The 19,857-nt window shown below is 34.6% G+C and overlaps 1 protein-coding gene across 3 annotated transcripts in view; it reads left to right on the top strand.

The window, feature by feature from the left end:
- The window catches only part of LOC113500721 (aminopeptidase N), a 42,566-nt gene that overhangs the window by 1,663 nt on the left and 21,046 nt on the right, over positions 1–19,857 (top strand). The window contains exon 1 of one of the 3 annotated variants that reach the window (XM_026881605.1): positions 7,940–9,414. The exons of the other annotated variants lie outside the window; for them this stretch is intronic. The gene's annotated coding sequence lies outside the window, so the exon portion shown is untranslated. Of the gene's footprint in view, positions 1–7,939; positions 9,415–19,857 lie in introns of those variants that run through there. 3 annotated transcript variants of the gene reach the window in all.

Raw genomic sequence — 19,857 nt, forward strand, 5'->3', positions numbered from 1 at the left:
GCCTTTCATAGTAATTTATTAAGATTTTTCTTTGAATTATGGTAATGACGGAGTGTGCTATGTACATATCTCTAGCTTTGTTTTTTTTTAATCGTATCGATAGTTTAAGGCAGTAAGCATCTTCTGCCCGTTTTGTTTCATATTCAATTAGTGCTTTGCTCCTTTTCGCTGTAGCGTTATGGTATCCTATGTAATAGGCTATCTAACACAGGAATATATATTTTTAAATCGGACTGAAATTTACACTTTCAAAGAGACAAAAAAACTCACTTACGACAACAGCGGAGTTAAACCTATTTAATTCCGATGTAAATACGAAATATGATGGGATTTCGACTTTTTGAATTCAATTTTTTATTAAGTTCACAAATATTTTTTTCAATTAAGAATCACAAAAGGTTGTTTTGTTTCTGACTAGTTTTTCGAAATAATAACTTTTTTTTTTAATTCGATCCTTCATAGAAAATTTTATTTTATTTTCTTTCTCCTTTAGGTACAAGGTCTTTATATATTAATTATTTTTTTCAACATAATCCCAAAGGACTTATGATTATGACAGTCAACAACAAATTAATAAGTGTTGTTAAAATTTTCACAAGCTTTATTTCCCTAATTTACCTCCCGAATACAAAACATCTCTATACCACATCTGTAAGAGATATTGAATCCGCCATTTCTGTTTGATTTGTGTCTCGCAAGGAACGTGATCGAAGCAAATTTAATTAGTCGTAACTCTTGTACAGTTTCCTCTCTTACGATTTATTACATTCTATTCAATCCGGAATCAAATTAGATATTCCTAAAACAGAAATTGAAAGATGAAGAATGATTTCCTTTTTCCTTGACTATGTATCGTGTTTTTTCAAGTTTGAGAAGTTGTTTTTTTTTTAGTTACTAGCCGTTACCTGCGAAAAATCCCACGGGAACATAAAATCGGGATAGAAACTATACTATACTATCTTAATCCAGGTTATAAACCACCTGCAAGTTTGATCTAAATCTGTTCAGTGGTGTTATATAGAAGAGAGGATAGAAAGGAGAGTCATACAAACTTTCGTGTTTATAATATTAGCAAGTAGTAGGATAAATCGAATTCTAGCCACCGAATCTTGAGTTGTATGGTGTACAGATTTCTAGTGTTATTTTATGAATATATGTACGTATTATTAGTACAAAAGAAAGAAACCCATATTCAGATATCAAAAATGACATACCTATTCTTAAAATAATAAATTAATACTCACTTATTACAGAAAATCACAGAGGAGTCGTAAGTTATACACAAAATTCTGTTCATATCCTCCCTATATACCTCCCTAATGAGATCTGTAAGTCCTAAGTAGCTTATACGTAACTGCATCTGGCTGAGTCTAGCCAGGGATTAATCTACCTTGCCTCCGTACGGATCTAATTAATTAAGGGGCTTAGAGACAAAGTTGGTCCTTCGATCATGGGAACTTGGTCCTCGGAGCCAAAGGGAAACGGTTTTAATTGGACTTTAACTTATAGCTTTAACATCGAATTCCTCACTTCAAACCTGCGTGAGTATCAAAGTGTAAAGCTGTTTAAATTGATAGAATATATCGTTAAAGAAATTACGGAAAGTAACTCATTGCATTGTATTAAAGTGATCTCAAAGCGTTAGTAAAAAGTGTGAAGATAACATTGTATTAGTAATAATATAATTGTAAGTCCTTTTTTTTTCTTGGGTGACATAATGATTGTATAGCTAACTATTGAGAAAAGTTTGCTCACGCGTATCAATCGGGATTGCTCGAGTAGTTTCGGACATCGACCGACTAGTTTTGGACTCAACCGAAGTCTTTAGTCATGAGTTGGTGGGTGATTCTCCGGAAAAAAGTAACACAAATTGAGAACATCATTATCCTCACCACACTTTACATACTGCAGATTGCTTGATTTAATATTATTTTTACCTAATTTTGTAAAGTACTACGGCTATTATTAGATGAAGTAAGAATTAAAACATTTTAAGCATCACAGTGAAGTGAACCAGTTGGTGAGGATAATGATATGACCTTAACTAGTGTATTTTTTCCGAAGAATCACCCTGGTATGGCTGCGTGGTCGAGAGGCAAACTGGCAGGGTAATATTAACCTATAGGAAATTCAAATGAAACTTAACAACTATGAATATTGTGATTCACATTTTCGGGTAGTTTTGGGCACGACTCCAAGGTCTTGACCCTAATAAACTTAACGCTGTTAATTTTATCACATTCTGAAATGAAAGTTTAATACTAAAATCACTAATCCTATACATCACAAGAAGCCTTTGTCTAGCCTTTATTTATTTGTAGAGTTAAGGTACCAAAGTTACGAGTAGTAGACTACTGGTATAACCATTGGTACAATTCCCAACCCAACTATTTATCTGAAATTAGTTTTCCTATTTCATTTATTTTTATCTGCAGACGCAAAAAGAGCGGTGTTATGAGTTTGATATATCTGTTTCTCTGTCTGTGGCATCATAGCTCCCGAACGGATTGAGATTATTATTAAAGGAGAATTATGTGCAAATGTTTCACGATATTTTGCTTTTTACCCTCGCGACTTGGACGGAAAATCAAAAGTATAATTATGAATTAGTAAGCAGAATATTATGAAAGAAGTCGAGAGTCATAGTAATATTACAACAATAGATGATAAAACGTAAAAATAAACATAAGGAAAACAGGTTTATTAAGTGTGCATTGTTTATGCATTTATTTTAACGATTTTATAGCGGCGAACGCAGATGTCTTGGATGCTGTAATACTTGAGGAAAAACGTAGACAAGATAATATTCAAATTTATTATTTTACAATCATTATATGAAAGCTTTGATCTAATTATTATAACGTAATAGTACTACGAGATACTTGTAAAAGGCTACGTTTTTAAATAACTGATCACTACGTATTAAAAAATCAAAATAAAAAAAACATTGAAAACAAAAGTATCTATTGTACACAATAGGTAGAGATGGATAACCAGGACAAAGTACTAAATTGAAGTATTTTTTTAGCAAAATCCTACAAAAAAATTAAAAGTATTCAAAAAACCAAACATTTGAATATATTTCTACCCTATTATCTATTTTTCCGATATTTTGAAGTTTAACTACAAAATTTTCCCATCTAGCACAGCAGTAAATCTTTTATTGTCTATTTTAGTTTGACAGTTCTCTCGCATCCCAACACGGAAGGCGAACGTCACATCATTCAAACTTTCTAGTTATACTTTGGTCCCAGATGGTTTCAACAATGTTATTTTGTTTTTGATCAAATTACTGTTTGTTGTGGTGTTTCCTGCAGTTCTAGTTCCAAATTTTGTTTTTTTTTTGCTTAAACTCTCATATCTATACTAATATATAAAGCTGAAGAGTTTGTTTGTTTGTTTGAACGCGCTAATCTCAGGAACTACTGGTCCAAATTGAAAAAATATTTTTGTGTTGAATAGACTATTCGTCGAGGAAGGCTTTATTCTATAAACCATCACGCTGCGACTAATGGGAGCGAAGATAGAATGGAAAATGTGAAAAAACAGGGCAGGTATAAATCACAACTTATATCTTCTACCCACGGGGACGAAGTCGCGGGCAACAGCTAGTCGTATATGAACTTGTACAATTCGTTAAGTTCTAAGATGCGAATTGATATAGGACGTGGTGCAAATGTCCACAATGCAAAAGACCCAAGTAATTCGATAATATAATAAATACTATGGCACTTTTACTAACGTTTAATAAGGAAACCTGTACCCACAATATCCGGCTGGCTGTAGGACGGACGGACGGACAGAAAGCAGACTCTTAGTAATAGGGTCCCATTTCTAGCCTTTGGTTAAGGAACCCTCAAAAAAGGTGCAGATAACGTAAATTCAGAATTAATTTATCTCATTTTTATATACTTTTTCATAGTTTGCCTTAAAATATATTTATATATGTAGTTACTCACATAATTGTGTGCCGAAGCAATTTACTTTACAACAGCTCTTTGTATTTATATTCGACAATTTCTAGAATGTTCTTTTGATAACTCTGACGATAACAAAGTGTATAGAACTCGAGTCTTTCTTCGCCGTCGGGAAAAGTTTCGAGTGCAGTTCGTGGCAAAGCTTAGCCCCCAGCAATGTTCTGGCGGTTTTAAGACTTAGCGTTTGTTTGTGAAGCGAGGCACGGTTTATACCGATATTTTGTTATGTTTATAACTAAAGAAGACTTTGTAGACGTTTGAAGTTTCTGCGTTTGTTTTTGTATGTACGTTTTTGCTTTGACGTAGACTGGGAAAGCTTGTGGCGGTAGACAAAGGACTTAATAATGCGAAGTGTTTTGGAGTAGTTCTTGGTAAAGCGAACGGCCTTTTTGCTGCAATACTAATATTGTAAACATTGTTGCGAGCTAGTTCGCTTGTTACCTTTTTGTTTAAAAAGCCAGCTTAAGAATCTAAAACTCTAATGTGGACTGAAAGGATAGCCAAATTTGTAGGTGTTTTTTTATCAACTTCAAAAAGTAGTAGGTTTTCAATTTTGCCGTTCTGACATTTTCTTATGTAGGTAAGTACATGGATTTACTTTATTTTTTTGTTTGAATTCGCTTACTTGCCATTTGGCCTCAAAAAAAGAATTGAGTTTGGCCTAGTAAAAACCTAGTAAGTTCCCTAAACTTTTACCAGAAAAAGCTAGAACAACAATGTAAGTAGTTCAATAAATTGGTATGATGCGAGATATCGGTAACACTAATTTATCTGTCACTATAAATTTTAGTAGTTATAGTAATTTGTAACATATAATAATAGTTCAAGTCTCACTTTGTAGTGTCATGTTTCTTGTCTAAGATCAAGTAACTAGTAAGTAGTAAAGTATTAGTAAAATATATGAACTAACCACATTAATAAAACGTATTTATTTTGATAATTACTAAGTCGTTTCGTGTAATCACATCGTGCCACAAAAAGAGGTTAAGTTATCAGTCAGTTAATAAAGTTTTGTCAGTTTATTAAAAACAGTTTACAAAAAACTAAACAAAAAACAAAGGCATTTAATTTCATGTTTTTTTCCATAAAGTATTCGATGAACTATTTTGCACCAGAGCAACCAATTACTCAAACATCATTCTGTGTGTGTGAAGCGTGTAGTATATGTTGAAGGTATTCGATTTTTACAATCTCTATATTATTAAAAACTTTGACGTTCATGTCACCCTGCTACAATATAATTGAGATGTATTAAAAATAACCAAGGATTCTTTTTCATCGAAATATCACATACATTGGCAAAATAAACATATCATTTTAATCCTACATTAACAAAAGTAAAAAAAAACTAAAAATAATTTATAACTGTATCCCAATATGTCTGTATTACCAGAGTTTGAACGGTGTCACAAAATACGTTTCAATTGTACCCCTGAGTAAGGGACTTTTTGTTCGTAAAGATGCACCCTTTGTGTGCCTCACGTATGGGTAAAGGGACAATAGGGGATGCAAAGGGCATAAAAGGGGCAAGGGTGCACGGATTGCACCCCTGTGAACATTTTATTAGGTTTATTCAAGGCTTATCTTATCGATACCAAGTATATTGCTTGTGTTTTATCGAGTTTATGGTACTAGGGTACCAGTTTATTAGCGTAAGTAGAAAATTGATGGTACTAAGTGTGTTCGTTATTTGGTTTGATTAAATAGGGGAGCAAGATTGATAGGAGAAGGCATGTATTATCGAGACTTTATAATCTAAAACGAATGGAATCTACGTGTCTTAAAAGCAGTTGCTCCTTCTGACAGCGATTCATAGGCGAAGTCTTTGTGTTAGTAATTACGTTTAAAAATATATATTTTTTCTTATTATAAAATATTAGGTAATTGCAGAAATAGATAAAGCCTAGTGACAGACCAGCGGACAGGCAATGGGGTTCCGTTTTTACTCTTTGGGTATAGAACTACCTATTTGAGTCAAACATCTTTGACCATTTTGAGGGTTCAAATTATAATGATCAATAATAAAAGATAAACCTTATGAAGCTCTTAAAATCAAGGGAACATGGTTTTATCTCGTTGGTGCCATTTAGATTTAAGCTGCACGTACTCTCAGTGGGACATGTGTATCTATAGATCAATATCGACAATTTAGCTTAGATTAATCTGTTTCGATGCGCTAGTAGATTTTGTGATGACTGATAGTGGGGATGCCTTTGCTCAATGGAGGGATATTTAAATATTGAAGTGGAGATGATTATGGATTAGAAAGCTGATGAGGATGTGTTTATTTTATTCCAATGCAAAAATAGCGTTATTGACGTGTCTGTCTATTTCAGGTGTGTTGTACCACCCTAAAGGCTGAAACTCAATTTAGATCTTTATACAGTGAGCATTAGTAAATTATATAACAGTTATTTTTGTGGATGTCTGCAATTGATGATGCAAAGTCTGTTGCAACTTTTCTTCTCGATATCTAGCCTGCTGCCTATAGATGCATTTATTGACGTTCATAAAGTGCGATCGTTAATTAATTTATTAGTAAAAGACACAGAAATTATCTACAAAGTTTAATCTTGCAGAACATGCATAATAAAACTTTAGTATCTTTGAAACGGATGTATAAAGTTATTCGATAAATAAATCAATCAGTTCAAAACGATTTTCAATTTGATTTGCTTGTTACGTGTTCCTAATGTATTTTGTTTACGAAGTCAGTGTAGGAGATGAGTCAGTGTCGATCGAAAACATTATCTGAGATTTCTAGAGATCTTTTGTCATTTGTTTCGATTAAAATAATATCTGACAAGGTGAAGTATGTAATAACTGGTTGATAATATTATATAACAAGCAAAATCACGACAAATTTCAGTTCTATTATACGAACCGCTTCTAGACATCATAATACGTAGAATGAGATTTTTTTGTGATAAATAGAATACTTAGAATAGTATCGTCGTGAAGTGAAAACGGAACCCTATTACTTAGGATCTGCTGTCTATCCGTTCGTTGTACAAACCCTCGGTGTTACGAGTCTGACTCGCCGTTTCTCTGTTTCTTCAGACTAATCAAGTCCAGTCCATAGGTACGTACATGTTCAAGCAACACGATGTAACCGACCAGACTCCAGTCACCCTAAGGTCACTCCACAGGTTGTCAGTATAACAAACTGCAGTGCATTTGAAATTCAATGAGCCCGTCTGACCTGGTCTACAATTGATACGATTGCTGTTTTACATAAGCTCTGACATGGACGACGTCCGCTCAGATGATGATGCGTCTATGAATAGTAGTACTTGTATTACTTGGGTATAATATTGGCTGGATAGATGGCTAACGCCAAAACCAGGATTCGTGTAGTTGGTTTGATGGTGTGAAAAGTACTGGAATTGTGATTCCACGGGGTCCCCCGTGGAATATAATTGACAACAAACGTTATATTATGCGTTTGCGATTGACCTGGGCCCCAATTCTGATTTTACAATGGTCGATGAATGAATTGCAATTGGATTAAATTTGAAATTATTCCTATTCTCTTAAGCATTTTACCAATACAATAATTGGAAGTTAACTGTATTGACCTTGGGTGTCCCGTTCCGTACTGAATTTCCAATTATTTTGAAGGAAAAAATACAAAGTCAGGCAAAAATATTTTTTATGAATACAAACATGTAAAGGAAAAAAAAAGTCGTGAGCTTAGATTTTTACTATGATAATTGGAGTTAACTTCCAATCTTACAGTATAAAACGCAATACCTGAGTATCTAACCTCCAAAATCAATTTTACAAGAAACAATCAATTAATAAAACAAAAACGGATTGTGTAAGATAATTTCAATCCAATTACAAATGACAAGCTTCTAACAACAACAGACAAACACTAACCATCACAACAGTAACCCATAAGCTTGTTAAAATCATCTCTAATTTCATTTACGCCTGTCGCCCTTAATTTGTATTGCAACTTCTCAGAGCTTGCTCCAACATAAATTATAAATGAAGGTTTTATTGCAAATGACGTAACGAAATTACTTGCTTTGATATACAATTGACAGGGAGGTACTATAAGCGAGACTTCGTATTACTCTAGTCGGTATGGGGCTTCTTTTCCGCCACTGACTACGGATAGCCGAATGCTTGAGGTCACCACGTCAAACCCCAAACTCTTTGGATGTGACGCAAACGCGACAAAAGTATAACTTATTAAACGATAGGCACTTGACTTTTTTATTTTATTTTTTAATGGTAAACACAAAATATGCTCATTTGACTTTTTTAATTTACTAATTAGTGGTAAAGGTTTCTCGTGGTTTTAAAACAAGACTGCACGGATAGCCGAGTGGTTTAATTCCCCACAGAGCGCGACGTGTCGTGAGTTTGATCGCCGCGTAGGACACGCATTTGTGTGATCCACGTTTGCTTGTAAGTCTACTATTTGTGCATGTAACATGAATTTTCGTAACCCCTCACGACACAGAATTTATTTACTTTTTGCGGGAGTAGATTTAAATATTGTTATAACCCCAGAAGGAGCTTTCAAGAAGTTATTTAAAATGCAACTGTCTTGTAAAATAGGTGGTGTTAAGCCCTGACAGGCTTTGTAACTTAATGATAAGGTAAAATACGTAACGTAATAATGTTTATAGTTTTATGAATAAATGATGTCCGCATGACGTCTTCTAGTATGTTTTGTAAAGTTCTAGGTTCCATTTGTAGGACCATTTTATAAAGCGATTTTAATTTAATTTTGTATTATGGTTATGAGCAAATGTTGTTAGATATGTTTGAAAAAATATCGGTCGAGCCATTTAAAAGTTGTAGGGGAGAGTGATTTTAGTGTCGGGGGATTATTTTTTTTTAAATTTTATCTCATTAGATATGAATGAAAGATCAAAGTTTACCTAGTCACTGTGTATAAACAAAAGAAAACCAAGAAAATTTAAATTATTCAGATATCTACCTAAGAATAATGCGAATAAGTTCAATTTTAAGATAAGATAGAAATTAATAGAACATGTGTTGTTTTTTTATTTATTTTCTCAATAAGGTTCTTACCATGTATGAATACAAATATGGTGCGAATGTATAAGTGTTAAAATTGATATGACTAACCTAGGTTCGTGTATAATCATATGCTATTTCTCGGTGAAGGCAAACTGGGTAAAGGTACGCGCTCACTGATTTCTTCAACTAATTATGATAGATATTCCTCCTCTATATCCGATATTACTCCTAGATTTCCTCTTCCCCTCGGACCGCGAAAGCGAATAGACGTGCCCCCGTATAATATTCAATATTCAAAAATCCCAATTTAAACTAAATAAATTAAACATTTAATTTACGCCCAAAGTACTAGGCGCGCATAACTCAGCAGGATACGCAGAGTAGTGGTGTGACAGAGACAGCAAGTGTTGAAAAGGAACTACTATCCGGCCTTCAGGTACGGTAGCTGACATCTTTTTTCTGTCACTTTGACATTACTTACACATCTACTGTCTTACGTCACCTGTCATCGGCCTCACGTCACTGTCATCTGCCATACGTCACTGTCATCTGCCAAACTTCACTGTCATCCGCCATTCGTTCATCTGTCCATCATCGTACTGTCTGCTACTAAGGTGCGTTTACGAAGTTGGCTACTCATTTCTTAAATTCTGACCTTATGCCTAACAAGATGTCAGGAATTGGAAATAAATCACTATCAGAGACAAATATTGCAGAACCAGCCGAGCAAACCACCCCAACCAATTATGTTTACCAACGAGCCAAGAGAGGAAGGGAGCTTGATTTTAACAATGCTGAACTGGACTCTTTCAAGGACGAGATGATTAATCTGATATCCTCTATGATGACAGCTCATAACGACGAACTCAAAAAAATTTACCCAACTCTGCTAGAAATAAAAAACACGAATACTAACATCGAAAATGTCATGGCTGCACTGTCAGCTCAAAATGAGGACCTGAAGAAGAAAATTGAACAACTGGAAATCCAATCAAAAAAAGATAACGAGCAAATTCTAATATTAGAAGATAAAATAGAAAGCTTACAAAGAGGTTCTTGTAAGAATACTATTGAAATCAAAAATGTGCCAAAAGTCACTAAGGAGTCCAAAGAAGACCTACTGCAAATGGTTATAACTTTGTCGGAGAATGTCGACTATCCCATAATCAAAAAAGACATCAATGATATTTATCGAGCACGTACAAAGCGTACAGAAACAAAAAATGGCCCAATAATAATAGAACTATCTTCAACACTAGTCAAAACTGATCTTATGAAGAAAATGAAAGAATTTAACAGGAAAAATCCCAACAAAATTTGTGCCAAGCACCTAGGCTTCAAGACCGACGTAGATACTCCAGTCTTTGTCTCCGAGAAACTGACCACTAAGGGCGCAAGACTCCACTTCTTAGCAAGAGACCTGACAAAGTCGCTAAAATTCAAATTCTGTTGGACGTCGTACGGCATCGTCTACGTTAAGAAAGATGATAACTCCCCTACCATAATCATAAAAAGTGAAGGACAAGTACATAGTCTTATGCAAGATTGACTAGTACATACTACCCAGATAAGCCCACTTACTTATTACTATATGCAATTACAGCCTTTCGCATACATGGCTATAATTTTGTCTCTGAATTTTGTTTTGTTTTTCATTAATATTATTTTCATTTTTTATATTTACTGTTATAATAGATTGCTTTACTTTCTTTACGTTATACTTAAGCTAAATTTTATGATACTTATACGCACCTCACAGACATTCTTTTGCTATAACAAAAACTGCGCAACGCCAACCCGATCCACACAGACACAACGTTCACACTCAATCAGTTACACCACGCAGTCACATTTCATTAACACACTGAACTCTCAATTATACTACTCTTACTCTAAGGAAAACTATGCGAGTCCTACGCGCACCTCGCATACATCAACATCGACATTAATTTCACTAAATCTCGACTATACCACACACCCATATTTCATTTACACACTAAACGCACATCTAGACAAGTACGTTCATCCCTATATAATATTTAGTAATGGATAGTACTCTACAAACGCTGAATAAGATTGATAGCTTGGAGATTGCAAAAGTCATGGAATGCATGCCTCACGAACTAAGTAAGCACTTACAAATACTAAAAACTGATTTTACCATTGTTACCCAAAACATAAGAAGTATTTACTCCAACCACGACGACCTACTCTCTAACCTCTCAGACCTAAAATTAGAACCAGACATTATTAATTTAAATGAATGTAGACTAAATCCCAACAAACCTGTACCCCAAATAAATAATTACCTATCATTCCAAACTATTAATCACGTAAATAAAGCTGATGGAGTTGTTGCCTATATAAAGAACTCACATAAAGTTATGCTACGCGAGATCCAACTTAGTCAAGCATCTTGTTTACAAATCAGCATTCTTTCTGATTTGGTAGTCCTACTAATATATCGATCTCCTTCAAATATAAATTCGGATGACTTCACAAACTCCCTAAGCTCTCATCTCGACACGATCCCCGCAAATAAGGACATAATAATTACCGGAGACATTAATATTAATCTTATCCATAGACAGAATGAAAGGTCGAATGAACGTAATAACCGCCTAAACTACCTAAATATGCTTGCCACGCACGGTTTGCTCCCTGGCCACACACTACCCACAAGAGATAAGAACTGTCTCGATCATTTCATTTTAAAAATCAACCCCCTAAATAGATCCCCTGCTGTGGCAGTACTACAAACTACCATTACCGACCACCATATGATACTACTCAAAATCTCAAGTCACAAATACTGCCGAAATTATTTGAAAACTAAAACCACGTTTTGTTTAGAGAGAGCTCTTGAATATTTAAAATCTAGCGATGAACCTCTTGAACTACTAAATATAAGAAATCCTAACATATTGACCGACAGGCTAATCAGAATGCTGCAAACCTGCCTCGAAATCAATACCCTAACCAAGACAATACCTATAAAATTTAGAATAATTAAACCGTGGATGTCCTTTGGCCTCCTTCGTTGTATAAGAAATCGTAATGACATGCAAAAAAAACTTGGACTAGAACCGCATAATCACATACTAAGGATAACCTATAAAAGATACCGAAATTTTCTAAATAACTTATTAAAAAAACAAAAAAGACTATATGAGCGAGATCTGCTAGTTAAAAATCGGAAAAACACTAAAAAGCTATGGGACACAATAAATAATATTACACAAAGGAAACCTGTAAAAACGGCAAATTCTATGCTAAAGGAACTAAAAAGCTCCCCACACGAATCTGCCAACGAAGTCAATAAATTTTTTGCCAGTATTGGCGCTATTCTCGCAAATAACATCAACCCTTTTATAAATCATACGCAGGAAGTACCTAATGTTAGCACACCAGTTTCCTCCATGTTATTATTAGATACTGACTACCAGGAAGTCCATGAGGTATTAATGACCTTGAAATCTGATAGTGCCCCGGGGTGGGATAGAATACCTGTCAGCTTCCTGAAGGCCGCAAACGGCTGTATTGTACCTCTTGTAACTCACTTGGCCAACCTCTGCTTCGAGCAATCAATCTTCCCTGCACCCCTAAAGCTAGCCTTAATAACGCCTGTTTATAAGGATGGGGACGGAACTGATCCCTCAAATTACAGACCGATATCTGTCTTGCCCGCTTTATCTAAAATACTAGAGAGACTAATTAACTCTCGTCTTATAGCTTACCTCAACAAAAACAATCTTTTATCACCTAATCAATTTGGATTCAGGCAGGGCAAGTCCACCGAGGATGCGGCGCTGGCTCTTGCCTCCGCCATTACCCGCAAAGTAGACGGTGGGGATAAGTGTCTCGCCGTTTTCATTGACTTAAAGAAAGCTTTTGACACAGTTTCTGTCCCCACCCTCATAAACAGACTGGAAACCTACGGCATTAGGGGTCGGCCTCTCCTTCTTCTTAAAGACTATCTTACTGGACGTACCCAAAAAGTCAAACTCGATTCCATCATTAGTTCCATAGAAAATGTTACCTACGGGGTGGGACAAGGTAGTGTGCTCGGTCCGACACTCTTTCTATTATATATAAATAGCCTATGTAACATGAATATAACGGGAGCCAGTATTTTTTCGTACGCGGATGACACCGCCATAGTTTTTAGTGCTAAAACATGGAAAACTGTCCATAAACTTACAGAAGATGGACTCGCTAAAGTTGCTTCTTGGCTTAAATGCAACCTACTAACCCTGAATACGTCAAAAACCTACTATATGAGTTTCACAAAGTATGATATTCATCAACCTACAACTGATATGAAAATAAAAATCCATCTTTGTCAAGCTCTTGCAAACTGCTCCTGTCCTGAAATTCTTAAAGTGTCACACATCAAATATCTAGGCGTAATTATAGATCAGCGTCTATCTTGGCATTTCCACATCGAGCTCCTAATGAAGCGGGTTAGGAAATTGATATGGACATTCAAAACCCTGCGCCATGTTGCAACTAAAAAGCTACTCCTAAATATATATTTATCTTTAGCACAATCAATATTGACCTACTGTGTACCGGTATGGGGTGCAGCAACAAAAACCCAATTTATAGGTCTAGAGAGAGCACAAAGGTCTCTCCTGAAAGTTATGCTCTGTAAACCTTTTAGATTCTCTACTGAAACCCTATTCTTAGAAGCGGATGTTTTAACAGTCAGAAAACTCTATGTGCTAAATGTTATATTAAAAACACATAAAACCCTAACCTATGACACCGCTAAGCTCAAGGGAAGGAATAGACACAAAGTTGTTCCCCAGATTGCAGTAAAGTCTACCTTCGCCCAGAGACAGTTCCTCAAACAGTCCTCTCATTTATACAACTTAGTAAATAAAGAACTGAAAATCTACCCTTTAACCCTCAGTGAATGTAAAAAATCCATGGTTAAATGGCTTAAATTAAAGTCCTATGAAGAAGTTGAAAATCTACTACTTTTTAATAATATTTAAATATTGAACTAACTCCTGGTGTGATTATGTTAATGGAAGACGCCACCTATCACCTTCCAATCTCAAAATCGCGGTCGTTAGGGCTAATGCACTCTAAGAGTCTTTGATAATTGAAAGAAGTCCCTCTTAGTTCATATCGTCGTGCCAATTCTCAAAAGCGCAGCCTGCTTCTCGTAACACTAAAATTAATATGGTTATTTTATTAACATTGCTTCTATAATAAGCTCAAAAGGTGACAATTCCATATTTCATCACATTTACTCACACACACATAAACACCTTCTCCCTTACACATCTACACACATCACACGTACACAATTACATTTACACACAACATGCGTCGATCAAAATGTTATTGTTGTTATCACTTGCATTATTATACTTAATGAAGGCTTTTGTTTTCTGTCACAAATCCAAATTGTAACCTACTGGAAGAGCGGAATACCCTAACACAAGCAAAATGTATTGCTTACAAGGGTATTTCAAAATGTAATACTAATATGTAATTTGTGTTACTGAAAATAAAAGTGTTTTTTTTTTTTTTTTTTTTTTTTTTTTTTTTTTTTTTTTTTTTTAGATATATTTTCTAATTACTATGATTTTCTTTTTGGTTTTGAATACTTTTTTAAGTTTATGTAAGCTTTTATTAAGTACTTAGTAATTAAAAATTGCAAATTCAATTTATCCTTTTTTCCGGAATAGTTGTTTGTATGATAAATATCACTATACGTCCAAAAATAAACTTAATCATTGAACTGATTAACTGAAATTCTATCATTGTTCTACGTTTGTTCATCGTTCATGAATAAATCTCCTACACAATTTAAAGACATCCAGAAAAAAAAACAAGCCTAAAACTCCCACGAACAGTTTTTTCGCCGGTCAGTGCAGACCTTTAAATAAAGCTGCGATTGCGATGTGTTACCAGCTCAGATCAAACATAACGTGTTGTCCTACATAAGATAATATTTGTGCTTCTAACACATTTGTGCAAGCAAACGATGTATATTATTCTTCTTCCATGAGTTATTAATAGAATTATAAGATTTTTCGATAATACTGTAAAGTCAATAATAAATTGTACATCGTGAAAGAACATTGGTATATAATCGATAAATCGAAGTGAGTTTATGAATGCTCAAATATTTTCAATAAATGGATATTTATTTGAATTTCCTTAATTTATATGCCATACAATGTGACTATGTTTTCCAGAAAATAGACCTTTTTTCATTGTAATATAATATAAATTTAAAACCAAAATAATACACCTTCATGATATTATTGCAGTTTTTACTATAAATCAATGTTGAATATGAAACAAGAACAAACTGCGAAATATAAAAAGCCTCCAGATAATTGCTGCATACGTCAGCCATGTTATTTTGTTCGCAAAATAATGGAGCCGGTGTCTAGTGCAGTGATGTAAGGATACTACAGATACATTCCGAAGTTATGCCTTAATTAATAAACTGACGTAACATACTCGACACACGTGAACCAATTAAAACTTACAACAATACACTTGCATATGGGATAGTCAAATGACAATACTCGAATAAAAACTATGTTTTAACTAGCTCTGCTCACAACTTTGTGAACGTGTAAAAATGATGTTTACAGACATCGTCGTGCACTCACAGAGAAACAAACTGTCAAAAACTTAAATGAGTATGGTTTGTGGTCTGGAGCCTATATTGAAAGTATTAGTTAAAATAGAGGATTCAATGTACAGATATCACTTTTAACGATTACACTATATGTATAGAGGTTATATATAAATGTATTACTTTTTAACTGTCGGACGAACTAACCTCTATACTGTTCATAGGTTATCATTTCACCTATTCAGTTCAAGACAAAGGACGAGTAGTAGGGGAGAAACAGGTTCTATACGATCCAGAAAGCCTTGAACATAAAGAAAACAAGGCAGGTCAATGCTCTCTTACAAAAATACATCAAGAAAACCACTCAGTTTATAAAAAAACGAACTCAATACTAAATAAAAAAGCGTTGGTAAGGATTCAGCGTCTGCGTAATATCCCGATGAAGGAAATAATTTCCATTTCCCTGAAAAAGAGGAATGATTTTTAAAAGGAACACAGTCTGCGGGCAACCCTCGGGGATCGGAATTGCGAATACAATTTGCTTTTATAAAAGCTAATTGGCTCGACACGGATTCATTATAGGAAATTAATTTTAAAATAATTCCAACGGGAATCGAAGTGAATGTAGAGAAATTCATTTATTAATATCAAAGGAAATGAAAATACCAATGAGACGTATAAAAATATGGGCGAGGATTATATGAAAGAAAATTGCGGGTTTATTTTTACTTTTGATATGCAGATTTAGAATTATACAGAAATAAGAATTATTAATTAATTATTGAATTACTAATTATTGTCGTAGCAGCAACAAAAATAAAGATAATCATAAGTGAACATTTCAATTATTTCATAAGATACAGCGTTGTGACAAACGGACAGTCATATAGACAGATGAAAACACGGTAAGATAACGGACCCTCAGGTATAGGGTTTTTACCATTTTCCTCGGGAACCCTAAAAAGAACTGAGTCTATTGGAGCAAAGCAACATTCACTGGTATCTAGGCCACCCCGGCCAGTCCTTTGAAGCGCAAGGCTACTTTCTTGCAAATTCATGTGGTATTTCAGGCTCACAGCTAGACACTACAAAGGCTGCCACAGCGAAAGCCTCATTAAGTTTTCAGTGGGAAGCTCGCACGTGCTTCCCAAGATTACTTGCTGCTGTAACGTTTGTTTGCAATGTTAAGTCTGAAACTGAAGTGCAGGCGAGCGAAATGCTACTTTATTGTGTAAAGAGCACTAATGGTGCCATTAGGCACCTTTTAAGAAGTGTACATTGTTTTCAATTAAGTAGAAAAGCAGATGTTTGCTGCACAATTTAAACAATCCACTCTGAAACTACTTTCGTAATGGGTTTTATGTTCGTCCTTTAATGGAAAATGTTCTTTCAATTTTATCTTAGCAATCTAGTTTACCAGTTAATAAAAAAACTTGTGAAAGCGTTAAAAGATTGTGAGCAAAAGTCTAAATACACTAACTCTTTTTCTACACGAATAAATTTCACCACTCGTCGCTCTCTTTTCAAATAATACAGCAATAGCAAGTTGATCAAAATCAGAAATTCAATACTAACAAACGGAATTCGCGTCAAAACTGTTTTTTTTTTTTCGGATCTACTGAGCTGACTGGTATTTCGGTTTACATACTTTTTAATGACTCCCACTCCACAGAGTTCTGACTAACTCTGTTCATTAGTGTTAAATTTCAACAGAAATTACCTTACAACATTCTACTGAGCAAGCATTCATAAAATACACAGTGCACTGCTAAAGTTTATCTTGAAGCTTAAAATCATATGAAGCTAACTATTGAATAAAACTAACATCCGGGCCCCTAGCTTGCTTAACTAGCTCCAACTAATTCAAATATTACGCCAGTTAATTTCCAACGAGTTAAAACTTTCAGTTAAACTTTAACCCGTGTTGGTACAATCGGCATCTGTTGGTTTCATCATGATAATATTAAGTTGCATCTATGCTTTGGATGGGGAATTTGTAAGAGCAAGTTTGATGCATAAGCGAATAGCGAAAGTCAACAACTTTTGGTGTTGACTCGCTATCCATTTATGCTGACATACCTACATATGATGGTTTTGTTTTAAATCCTAGGAATTCTTCAGTTTTGTTCGTAGCAAGTTTGTTCAGTAATGAGAACTCTTAGACTTTTAGAAGGATTGCGACACAGATCGAATACGCAACGATCTGTTTGGGCATAACTGTAAATTGGAATTGTCGTTCACAAGGGACCATCGTCTAGTATTTCATAATACTTAATAAAATTGCACAAATCATTTATTTATCTTTGATTGCCTTCGTTTCGACTAAGTTGCACTGGTATTTGATCGCCTCTTACACAGTCTTCTCAACTACAATTACTACTCAAATACTAATAAAGATAACTTTTTTGTTTTTCGTGCTTCACTATTTGTAGCCATGTCTTTCAACATTCCCCCATTTTCATAGCTTTAGCTTTACATTTCCATCTAATAACACTCAAAATGGTTTCCAATTACTTCCCTACTTATTAATTTACACGACTATTTTAAAACAAAGTGAAACGGCCATAATCGCTTCAGCTCACCACATGCACTGCACGACAAATAAACACTGATTACTTGTACAGATTTCAATCAAAGCTCGAACAATGTTGATTGTGTGGCGTCCTGTGAAAAGAGGGCGCTCGATTGAAACGCTTCTTTATTTTACGAGCGCTTAGTGTTAAGAGCATATGTGTCCCCTTTTTATTAAATCGTTTGATGTTCGGTCCTTTTTCTATTCGTATGAACGAAAGGATCGAATTTTCGGTAGATCGGTAGATGTAAGATGATGTGGTCATGATGGATCTTTCTGGTCCTTTGAGTCGAATCTGGTAAAGCGTTGTTTGTTTAATGTTACTGTTTGTTTTAGTGATAAATTGAGGCTTCATTTTCGTATTTATATCTCTAACTAGCCTATCTCTAACGGCTCCGCCAACTACATATGGATAAAGATCCCACGAGAACAAAACAAATATCATTGAGATAAAAACTATAATTATTATAAACTATCTGTATACCAAGTTTCGTTTTAATCCGTTCAGTGGTTTTTGCGTGAAAGAGTACATATAAACTTTCGCGATTAAACATTAGTAGGATGTGTCTGGCTAGTGAATGACAGTGCACATCATAGCTCCTACACTTTTGGTAAATCTTTCATATATTATGATCTATCTGACATTAGAGGGGCATTTTTCAGTTGATGCTTCATATTTATTATGTCAGCAAGACCAGCATAGTATTAATAGTAGCCACCTGTCTTTAATAACATAATAGTGTAACGACTGATTGTAAACCAGTCAAACTAGTTTTTCTCGTTTCTTATTATCTGAAGTTGTCAGCTGTGGGTCAGTATCAGTAGTGAATAGGGTGAGAAAATGTTTTGTGTACGTACATGAACAGAGGGTCCGAGTATTTTAATTACCATGTTTTTGGGGTCCCATAACCAAATTGTAAAATTAGAATTCTATTACTGATGATCCGTTGTCTGTCATTTTGTCCGTCCGTCACCGGGCTATCCGTTTTAAATAGTGATGACTAGACAGTTAAAATTTTAAACCATGATGTTTGATGATGATAAAATTTCTTCGGTGATAAATAAGTTATGAGCATGGGCAGCCACTATTAGTTTTTCTTTGGCAGTTTTTTACGAAACACCTACTGTCGCGAATCCGAGTGACACTTGGGAGTATATTATACGACGATAAGCCGATTATAAAAAATATTATCGTTTTGATGACTCATCTATCAAATGAAATGAAATCACATGCATTTTTCGACAAAAGCGGACAATGATAATTTATAGTACTTTCATGTTTCCATTGTTCCATTTTTTTAGTGATAATTAAATAGTAAGTAAATAAGTAATACGGAATCAAACAATGTCAACTATAAATATTTTTCCAAAGTCACTCATTGATGAATAATACATAAGGAATATCACAATTATTAAATGCATGCCCTTTTTCTTAAACTTGGATAGCATTTTAACAACGTCGCGTGCACTTTACACAATATGGTCCTATTGTCCGAACTGAAGCAGAGGGATTCTTTTACCGAGCAAGGATTTAGAGAGACGTAAATATTGAAATAAAAGAGCAAAAATCTCATTATTGCTACGACGTACGAGTGTTTAAGTTATTAACTTAATTGGTTACGAATCTTAATGCAGAGCTATAAACATTTAGATTAGTGGAGAAATGCATGTTTTAGACTTCCCTAAAGGTTTTGATAAGT

Source organism: Trichoplusia ni, chromosome 14, assembly GCF_003590095.1.
Source record: "Trichoplusia ni isolate ovarian cell line Hi5 chromosome 14, tn1, whole genome shotgun sequence".
Classification (NCBI taxonomy): Eukaryota; Metazoa; Arthropoda; class Insecta; order Lepidoptera; family Noctuidae; genus Trichoplusia; species Trichoplusia ni.